Source organism: Nicotiana tomentosiformis, chromosome 4 (assembly GCF_000390325.3).
Source record: "Nicotiana tomentosiformis chromosome 4, ASM39032v3, whole genome shotgun sequence".
Lineage (NCBI taxonomy): Eukaryota > Viridiplantae > Streptophyta > Magnoliopsida > Solanales > Solanaceae > Nicotiana > Nicotiana tomentosiformis.
The window spans coordinates 122,119,482-122,129,773 of NC_090815.1; the positions used below are offsets into that span (position 1 = coordinate 122,119,482).

The 10,292-nt window shown below is 33.6% G+C and overlaps 1 pseudogene; it reads left to right on the forward strand.

The window, feature by feature from the left end:
- Positions 1-314: 314 nt before the first annotated feature.
- LOC104109234 (patatin-like protein 2) lies at positions 315-8,803 on the forward strand (annotated as a pseudogene).
- Positions 8,804-10,292: the final 1,489 nt, after the last annotated feature.

Sequence of the window (10,292 nt, forward strand, 5' to 3'; positions counted from 1 at the left end):
ATCTTGAGAATCGGAAGACTCCTCCAACAAAGCCCTCAATCGAGGAGCCTCCCACTTTGGAGTTAAAGCCATTACCTCCACATCTCAGGTTTGAATTCCTTGGGCCATGTTCTACTTTTCCGGTTATTCTTTCCTCTTGTTTGACTAATGTGCAGGTAGACTCTACTTTGGCAGTGCTACAAAAGAGAAAGAAAGCTATAGGATGGATATTGGCGGACATTCGGGGTATAATCCCCTCTTTTTGAATGCACAAGATTATTTTGGATGAGGATGCCAAACCCTCCGTTGAACATCAATGAAGATTAAATGAAGCAATGCAAGAGGTGGTGAAGAAGGAGATCATAAAATGGTTGGATGCCAGGGTTGTTTACCCCATTTCTGATAGCTCGTGGACCTTTTCGGTGCAATATGTCCCAAAGAAAGGGGGCATGGTTGTGGTCATAAATGACAAAAACAAGTTGATCTCCACAAGAACGGTAACCGGGTGGAGAGTATGTATGGACTATCGAAAGCTCAACAAAGTCACTCAGAAAGATCATTTCCCACTCCCATTCCTTGATCAAATGCTTGATAGGTTGGTCGGTCGAGCTTTCTATTATTTTCTTGATGGATATTCTGGATACAATCAAATTCTTATTGCCCCGGAGAACCAAGAGAAGATTACTTTCACTTGTCCCTATGGTACTTTCGCATTCTCGCGAATGTCATTTAGGTTATGCAATGCACCGGCGACATGGTGGAGGATTTTCTTAAGGTCTTCATGGATGACTTTTCCGTAGTCGAAAATTCTTTTGATGATTGCTTGAACAACTTGGATAAGGTCTTGGCAAGATGTAAGGAGAAAAACTTGGTTTTGAATTGGGAAAAATATCACTTTATGGTCGAGGAAGGCATTTTTCTCGGCCACAAAATTTCAAAGCATGGTATTGAGGTCGACAAGGCCAAAATAGAGGTGATCTCTAAACTACCACTCCCTACATCCGTGAAAGGAGTGAGGAGCTTCTTTGGTCATGCGGGGTTCTATCGCCGATTCATCAAGAATTTTTCCAAAGTGGTGAACCCCTTGTGTAAACTGTTGGAGAAGGATGCCAAGTTCCATTTCAACGAGGACTGTATGAAGGCATTCGAATTGCTCAAGTTCAAATTGACTACTACTCCTATTATCGCCTCGCCGGATTGGAGCTTGCCTTTTGAGCTCATGTGTGATGCAAGTAATATGGCGGTTGGAGTAGTTTTGGGGTAACGTATCAATAAAATCTTCCATATGGTCTACTATACTAGCAAGACCATGAATGATGCCGAAGTCAACTACACAGTGACCGAAAAAAAGCTACTTGCTATTGTCTTTGCTATGGAGAAGTTCTGCCCGTAATTGATGGGTACAAAGGTGATTGTCCACACCGATCATGCGGCGCTTCGGTACTTAATGAGAAAAAAAGATTCAAAGGCAAGGTTAATGCGGTGGGTGCTTCTATTGCAAGAGTTTGATCTAGAGATTCAACACCGAACGGCTAGTGGAAACCAAGTGGCGGACCACTTGTCTCGTTTGGAGGAGGAGGGGAGGCCACATGACGGCCTTGAGATAAATGATTCCTTCCCCGACGAGCAACTTATAGCCATTTCAATTACCGGGATGCCATGGTTCCCCGACTTAGCAAATTATCTTGTGAGTGGTATTGTACTGAATGAGTTCTCTTCAAACCAAAGGAAGAAGCTCAAACGGGATTGCCTTGACTATTATTGGGATGAGTCGTATCTCTTCCAGATTTGTACTGATGGTGTGATTCGATGATTTGTATCGGAGGAAGAACAAGTGAAAATTCTTGAGGCTTCCCACTATTCACCATGGTGGAGCTAGAACGGCAACAAAAGTGTTGAGTTATGGATTCTATTGGCCTACTCTTTACAAGGACATTAGCGGTCTCGCCAAGTGTTGTGATGAATGTCAAAGGGCCGGTGGGATTTCTAAGAAAAATGAGATGCCGCTCACCACCATCTTGGAGATTGACATTTTTGATGTGTGGGGTATTGATTTTATGGGTCCGTTCGTGAGCTCTTGTGGGAACACTTATATTTTGGTAGTTGTGGATTATGTGTCAAAGTGGGTTGAAGCCGTGGCTTTATCCAACAATGAAGCTCGAAGTGTGGTGGCATTTTTGAAAAAGAACATCTTCACAAGATTCGGTACTCCAAGGGCCATTATTAGTGATGGGGGATCACACTTTTACAACAAAACTTTTGATACCTTACTCACCAAGTATGGTGTCACTCACAAAGTCTCGACCCCCTATCATCCTCAAGAAAGCAGGCAAGTGAAAGTCTCGACCCCCGTTTGTTTCGTTATTTTTTGTTACTATTGTTATGTGCTATTATAGAATTTATATATATAATATAACATAACATAAAAAATTGATTTCAAAATTTTTTTAGCTATTATAATGAAATATTATTATAAAGGATGTCTGTTAGTCTTTCACTATATCACATTTATTTCAAAACTTTGACCGCAAAGGTATTAGGGGAAAAGAAAAGGTCTTAAGTCAATAACGAGAATACAATGCCTAATATTAAATTTAAACGGTTATTAAGTGGGCGTTGGACATAAGAATTGAAATTTTGGGGAAAAAAAAACATTCAAGTGGAAATGGTAATTAAAAATTAGAGTTGTGTTTGGACATGAATATGATTTTGGATTGTTTTTGAATTTTTGTGAGTAATTTGAAGTGAAAATTTTGAAAAATAGTTTTTTTTTTAAAGTTTTTCAATTTTTTGAAAATTTCTAAAATTCACCTTCAAGTGAAAATCAAAAACTTAATGGCCAAACACTGATTTCGAAAAAATAAAAAGAAAAAAGGAATTTTATTTTTGGGCAAACGGACCCTAAGTAACATCGTTTTCTTTGAATATATAAGCAGTTACAGTTTTCCTAGGTGTCCATCATTCAAGTTAATGGATACACGAAATATTGCACTATCAAAGAAGGAAAATATTGAAGTAGTCACTTAATTAATTATCTAAATTTCGAAAACTCTAGATTCTTGACCCACGATTTTTCATTCAACAAGAAAACATTCGTCTTTTTCTTCTTTGCTATAACTACCATTAAAATAATCACTTCAAATAGCTCTAGGATCAGCTTTATTGACATTTTTTAAAGTAACTAAACCTCCAAGCGTGCAATTTTGCATCTGCGTCATCTTCTAATAAACAATAAGTGGTATTAATAATATTTTAAAATATTCTTTGCTTGCTTTGGTTATTACTATCTTTCTATACAAATAATCAGGGTACTACTTTTTTTATTTCTCTCTATTTACACTCAACTTTTCTTGGTCATCCTACTGAATTATAAAATTAAGAAAATACAAGTGATCTTGGTTGATTCCCTCTGAAGTATATTCAGATCCATCTCTTTCTTTTCCCCCTTATTTCACAAGTTTGAGCCATATTATATAGGCGTGTCAATATTTTTCTTTCTCCACAAATATAAAAAAGAAGAATTAACTTAAATATTCATTCATTCAATCGCTTACGCCATAAAAAGCTAGCAGATATATAATATTTATGTATAATATGCGTATAACCGTGTATAGTTAGCATATAATCTATATATACTAATTAGGAAAGGTAAATAATAAACTTAAATGTATTTTTTCAACATTAGTTGTGGACTATATCGCGCGCTATGGAGAGAGTTCTTTTTCAGTTTAATATCTTACAAACCAAAAATGAGAATAGACATTTGTTTTAGGTTTAATTATAGAGCTTTTAATTTTTGATAAGAAGATACATATAATTCAAATCTACTACTACTAGGATTATGAAAGCTACATCTGTTGAAAAAAACTTAAACGCGTACTAGACAGTGAACGGATTATATGGATACTTTTCTTCCTTTAAAAACTGAAGCCAAAGTTAAGCAAAGTTTCTCTTCAATTCAATGATTTTTGAAAATTAAAATGATAATGGGGGCACATTACAATCTACTTCCAATATTTTTGGCATTTGCTTGTTAATTCATAGAGAGATTGCTGTCATCTAATTTCCATGTAACGAACAAAATTAGAATGTACTTATTTTTTCAAGGTGAATTTAAATTATATATACGCCCCAACGACGTAAAGAACTTTAATTTTAAATTAACAATGTAATTTAACTTGACATTGTAACAAGTCACTTGTTTTATTCTTTGTTACTACTTACACTTATTATAAGCAATTATCTAAAGTTACCTATCATGCGAAATGATAATGTGAAAAAAAGTTGTCCTTACTTATAGAAGTTCAAATCTTGTATTATTTACATCATATCTTTATATCAGTGGTTGGTGATTATACCTCATTGGCTGTTCAAGTTCAAGTATCCATTGCCCTTTGACTTATCCACGGCTGCCCAAACAATTATAGGTACGGTAAAACCTCTATATAACAATCTCATTTGTTTTGATATTTTTTGGTTGATATAGTGAAATGTTGTTATAGAGAACATATTATAACATAATATGAAGAATAGTATATGTTCCAAAGAAAACTTAGCTACTATAGGTACAGCAAAACCTCTCTATAATAGTCTCATTTGTTCTGATATTTTTTTGTTGCTATAGTGAAATGGTATTATAGAGAAAATATTATAATATAATATGAAGAATAGTACTTGGCTACTATAGCGAATTATTATTATAGAGGATGGTTGTTAGGGCATCTCCAACTTTCACTCCAAATCTTTACTCCAAAATAGAGTAACTCCAAAATGGAATAAACTAACTCCAACCATTACTCCATTTTCTACTCCAAAAAAGAAGATTCCTTTTTTATATTTCTCTCCCTCTTCTATATTATATTATTATCTTTTATTTAAATGTTATTTCTTATTTCCATTAAACAAATCCCTTTTTTTCTTTTTTACATATTCATCCCATATAATTCATATTTCTTTCTTATATAACCATTTAAAATAAAATTATTTTATACCATAAATTTTTAAATAATATAATTTGTACGCAAATGTTATAGATTATACATATTAATGGATAATTTAAATAAAAGTAAAATTATTGAGATACAAGATAATTTAATACATATTACATATAGTTTAAAATTTGGTTTCAATACTACTTAGCAACATCTTGTATTTTATATTTGCACCTTTCATTTTTTGTAATAGTTATTTATTTTTTTATATAATTATAACTTATAATAAATTAATTTACAACTTTACATAAAAATAATATATGCATGAAAATTAATTTATCAAAATTACACGCGAAAATTAAGATGTAAAATTAATATTATGAAGATATTTCATAAACATAATTAGGTATATATAATATGATAAATTAAAAGGTCTAAATAATAATTAAAAAAATAGGGAATAGTGATGGAGTAGATGACTAATAGTGTCACTCCAAATATGTATATATAATATGGTATATATAATATGAGTAATTAAAGTTGCAGCCTCCAACTTATGGTAAACTCATAACCATTCTCAGCATCGATGGAGGTGGCATTAGGGGAATAATTCCTGCCACTATTCTTGAGTATCTTGAATCTCAACTCCAGGTGAATTAAGCTTCCATTGTAACCTTCTAGATTCTTAAAATGAAGAGGATTTTAATTGAATGTCCTCTATATATAATGCTTTTTGTTTGCAGAAATTAAGAGGTTACACTATTACACGCCCATTTTGTCGTATGTATAAGGATTTAACTTATGTATACGGACACAAAATGCGGTAGAACTTTACATTATTAGTATATTTTAACGTAGGATAGTAGGTTGTCTTCCTTATTTTTAAAGTTACTAATTTTACTTATTCCCTTCGTTTTAAAAATATTATCTTAGTTTGACTTTGCACAAACTATAATAAAAAAAGAAATATTTTTGAAATATTTGGTATAAATAAGTCATTGTATTTATATGGCTGTAAAACTTTCCTTCTGGTCTAAAATCTGCCATAATATGTGAGTGGCTATAAATACTTCTTATTAAGAAAAATATTAAAATGTTTCAATCATTTTTAAACACACCAATTAGAAAATAATATCAATCTTTTTGAAACACAGATAATATTATGGATGGCTAACTAAAAGTGGAGCCTGATATTTTTAAGAAAGGGATTTTAAAAAGTGCTAGAGTATCAGACTTAGGATTTGTACATGAAATCTAAAGCAAATTTTGAATCCCCTTTGATACTACAATAGAATCTTCTCTTCTACCAAGACTCAAAGGAATCCAAAATTCATTTATCAAAAAATTGTTTTTGTCCAATTTGTATAGTACAGTTTTTTGGCGAAGCAAATTTTATTGAACCCCATTACCTCCCTTTTGTTCCATTGTAGTTATGTTTTAAGTGACTAAAGAGTTCCAAATTTGGATGAATAGGAATTCGATGGTGAAGATGCAAGGCTTGCGGATTACTTCGATATAATTGCAGGAACAAGCACTGGTGGTCTAGTCACAGCCATGCTAACAGCTCCAGACAAAGACAAACGTCCTTTGTTTGCTGCTAAAGACATTAAACCCTTCTATCTTGAACATGGCCCTAAGATATTCCCACAGAAAAAGTAACTTTTTCTATTTCTACTACTACTTTATTTAAATTCTTGTTTCAAGTACAACATTATCTTAAATACTTGCTCTTCGTTACAGATCGATGGTATTGTTGTTTAGGTTTTTGTTATTTAAGATGAAATAATCTTAAAATGAGGGTGAATGAGAAATGAAGGGAAAATAAAAATTTTGAGTAAAATTTTAAGTTTCCTCCTCTTGACAATGAGACATTGTCCCATATTGGAAGAGGAAAAGATTTTTGGTGGGTATATATATAAATGCTCTTCTTGTAGCTCTTAAAGAGTTAAGAAGAAAGCAAGCCTCGCATCGTCGTTGTCGTCGCTCGGCTTTGGATTTAATTTTTTGGACCAAATTTATTTGTTAATAGTAAATATTAACGTAAGATTATCCGCATTTGTAACATATATGTTCCAATCCGTGTATTGACCACCAGTTGCAATAGCAGCCGCCTAATGCTCTTCCCACCATAGCCAAGTGCTTGCTCCACAAACAAGCTAGTGCATGCTCTGCCATGGAGGGTGGAGGGTCGTTCATCTTCAAAGCTGACTGCTATAAATATGTGCAGCAGCTGTTGAAGAAAGATATACAAACCAAACTGAAAACGCTCAACTTTGGCTATATATTGCACTCCTTCCTCTCAGCATTTCCATACGATTTTCTGAGTTTCTACTCCTTTGTTCTGCATTGTTTTAACTTCAAACAAAGTAACTATAAGTGTGATTTGCTACCGAACTTTGTGTTCGCTGAAACACTGGGGTTTGAAGTACCGCTACACCGGTGTGTGATTCGTTCTATCCTGTGAGGAAATAATCCATAACATTGGGTACTAGGAGGGGATTAAATTCTTAAAGAAATACTGTGAATTCAATGGGCTCGAATTAATTACTGTTTCATTATGATAACTTATATTTTTCAGAATTATTATTTACAAATACAGCAATATAGGCGGGATTAACAATTGTTTAGATCAGTATTGAAGACCTTGAAATCTCTAATGGGACCAAAGTATAATGGAAAGTATCTTCACCAAGTCATAGAGGAGAAACTAGGGGAGACTCTTTTGCATGAGACATTGACTAATGTGGTCATTCCTACTTTTGATATCAAGAATCTACAGCCAACCATTTTCTCCACTTTTGAGGTCCTTTTCTCTCCCTTTACCTCTGAATTTATGTGAAAATGTTTTTGTCTAGGTTTTGATTCAACTGATAGATATCTATATATAGGAAAAGACTAACATAATTTCGAAATGCCAACAGGCCAGAGTAAAACCATTAATGGATGCTCGGCTTTCAAATATATGTATCAGCACATCAGCTGCCCCAACGTATCTTCCTGCACATTATTTCCAGACCCAAGATAAAGATGGCAACTTTCATGAGTTCAATCTTGTCGATGGTGGAGTAGCAGCTAACAATCCAGTACGTACAATACTTTTTTATTTTATTTTTTAACTATAGTTTATGGCCAAAATGTTTACAAGAAAATAAGTGAAGTTTGGTTACTATGGAAAATTTTATGGAGAGAATATTCTCCATCAAATTAAAGAGGAAAAATGACTTTCCTCACTTTTGTGCGGAAGCCATTTCCCTTCCCAATTATCTCAATTCTTGATTTTTATCCCGCTCTTGAACATACTATTAATTTTTATAATTCAAAATTTCATCGAAACATCTCAGATTTGCTAATATTACTATCAACTTTAATACTCCTAAATATTTTTTTGAAAAATTAATTCACTCTCCAATCGAACACACCGTAAATTCTTTCTAAGAAACAGTTCATATCATTTTTGTTTTCTTCAGAAAATGACTTCTGCCGTACCAAACGCATTATGTATATCCTTCCTTCTCTTTTTTCTTTCCCCCCTTACATGTGAGGTTTGTATAGTTGGAAATCTATATAGGAGTATATGATTTGGCAATTGCTATTTCAGGCCCTTGTTGCTACAAGCCAAGTGACCCATCAAATAATGACTGGAAACCCAGATTTCTTCCCAATCAAACCCATTGATTATGGGAGGTTTTTGGTTGATATCTATAGGCACTGGATCAGCAAAAGTGGAACAGAAATATAATGCTAAAATTGCATCCAAATGGGGTATCTTGGGTTAGCTTCTTAATGGAGGTTCAACTCCAATTGTGGATGTTTTTACTCAAGCCAGTGGTGATATGGTTGATCTTCATATTTCTGTATATAAGCCTAAAAAAAAAAATTCTAAGAAGTACTGATTGGTATTAATAGATGGATCGCCCTTTTCGTCCTTAAGACCAAATGGTGGGAACTCCTTTCGGGAACTCCGATTAACTTATCTTATTGAGGTTCTCTTCGGATTGATTTTCTCTTTTGATCTTAAATCATTCGACAACTTGAGTGTCTTAACTATCTTATTCTTGGCAAGGGCAGATTTAGGGTACGGAAGGGGTACACTATACATATCAGGCAAATTTCGTTTTATGCTTCTATATATTATATTTTGTATCCCCTTAACGCAGTCCAAAAGCATAGCTCAGTGTTCAAGGGGGTTCAAAACCTTTGTAAGATTGCTCGTTTAATTCCCATTGGCCACGGGCTCTTTAAATTATTTAATTTTTTTAAACCTCTTTAGTGAAAATCCTGCCGCCACTGAATTTCTTTGCTGAGAAGTTGGGTAGAGAGATAATAAAATCTCCCCGGGGATGGTAGCTTCTATTCCTTGATTGCGGGTTGTCTTGGTTTGCTACATAAAAACAATTGATTGAATAAGCTTTTAATACATTTTAATATATTGTCTCTTTTCATCTTCTTAAGCCGAGGGTCTATCGGAAACAAGCTCTCTATCCTTTCGGGGTAGGGGGTAAGGTCTGCGTACACTCTACCCTCCCCAAACCTCACTAGTAAAATTTCACTGGGTCGTTGTTGCTGTTGATGTTGTTTAGTCGACATACAGTTGAAGCTGCTTTGTTTGGAGATCCACCTATTTTCAAATAGAATTTAATTATACTTTAATAGCGTAAAAGGTTGTTATACTATGTGTTGTATCATGTTACTCATCATGTTTTGCAAGTTATACCATTTCATGCTTGCAATAAAAAAATTAGTTGTAATTAGCATTTGAGCGACCTGATAATATAAAGTTTTTGTATACTAGTGTCGTATATATTAGTCAAACTCTTTCAAATATAATATTGGAAAAAAGAGAGGAAAGTTTTAGATCTTATGACTTTATCTTGACTAAGATAAGTTTTTGTGTTTGATGTAAAGTTTAATTCAATTTGTGTGTTATAAAAAGATGTAACTTAATGAAGTATAAAATTCTAGTTACCATGCATGCATTTTCGGAAGGTAGGTCCAAGGCTCCCTATCCAAAAACAATTCATTTTCAGAGCTCAAAGCCTAGACCTCTTTGGTTAAAGGATGGAAGGAGTCTCAAGTCTCAACCTTTCTACCACACTCCTAAGTGATAATCTTATTTATTGTCGTAACAAGTTGATGGCTGCTAGGAGTTTTTGCATATGTGAAGTTTAGGGAATGAATTGGATAAGTCTCAAAGGTGGAAGATAACAACCTAAGTCGTGATATTGTTTGTTGTGTCTGCTAAAAATCTGTTTTTGAAAAACGTTTATAAGGTTAAGAATTACATTGTTGGAAAATTAAGAAATCAAAATCATGTCATTATTTAAATATGGAACACGTTTATAAGGTTAAGAACTACGTTTCGCAAAATTCAGCAGCCAAAAT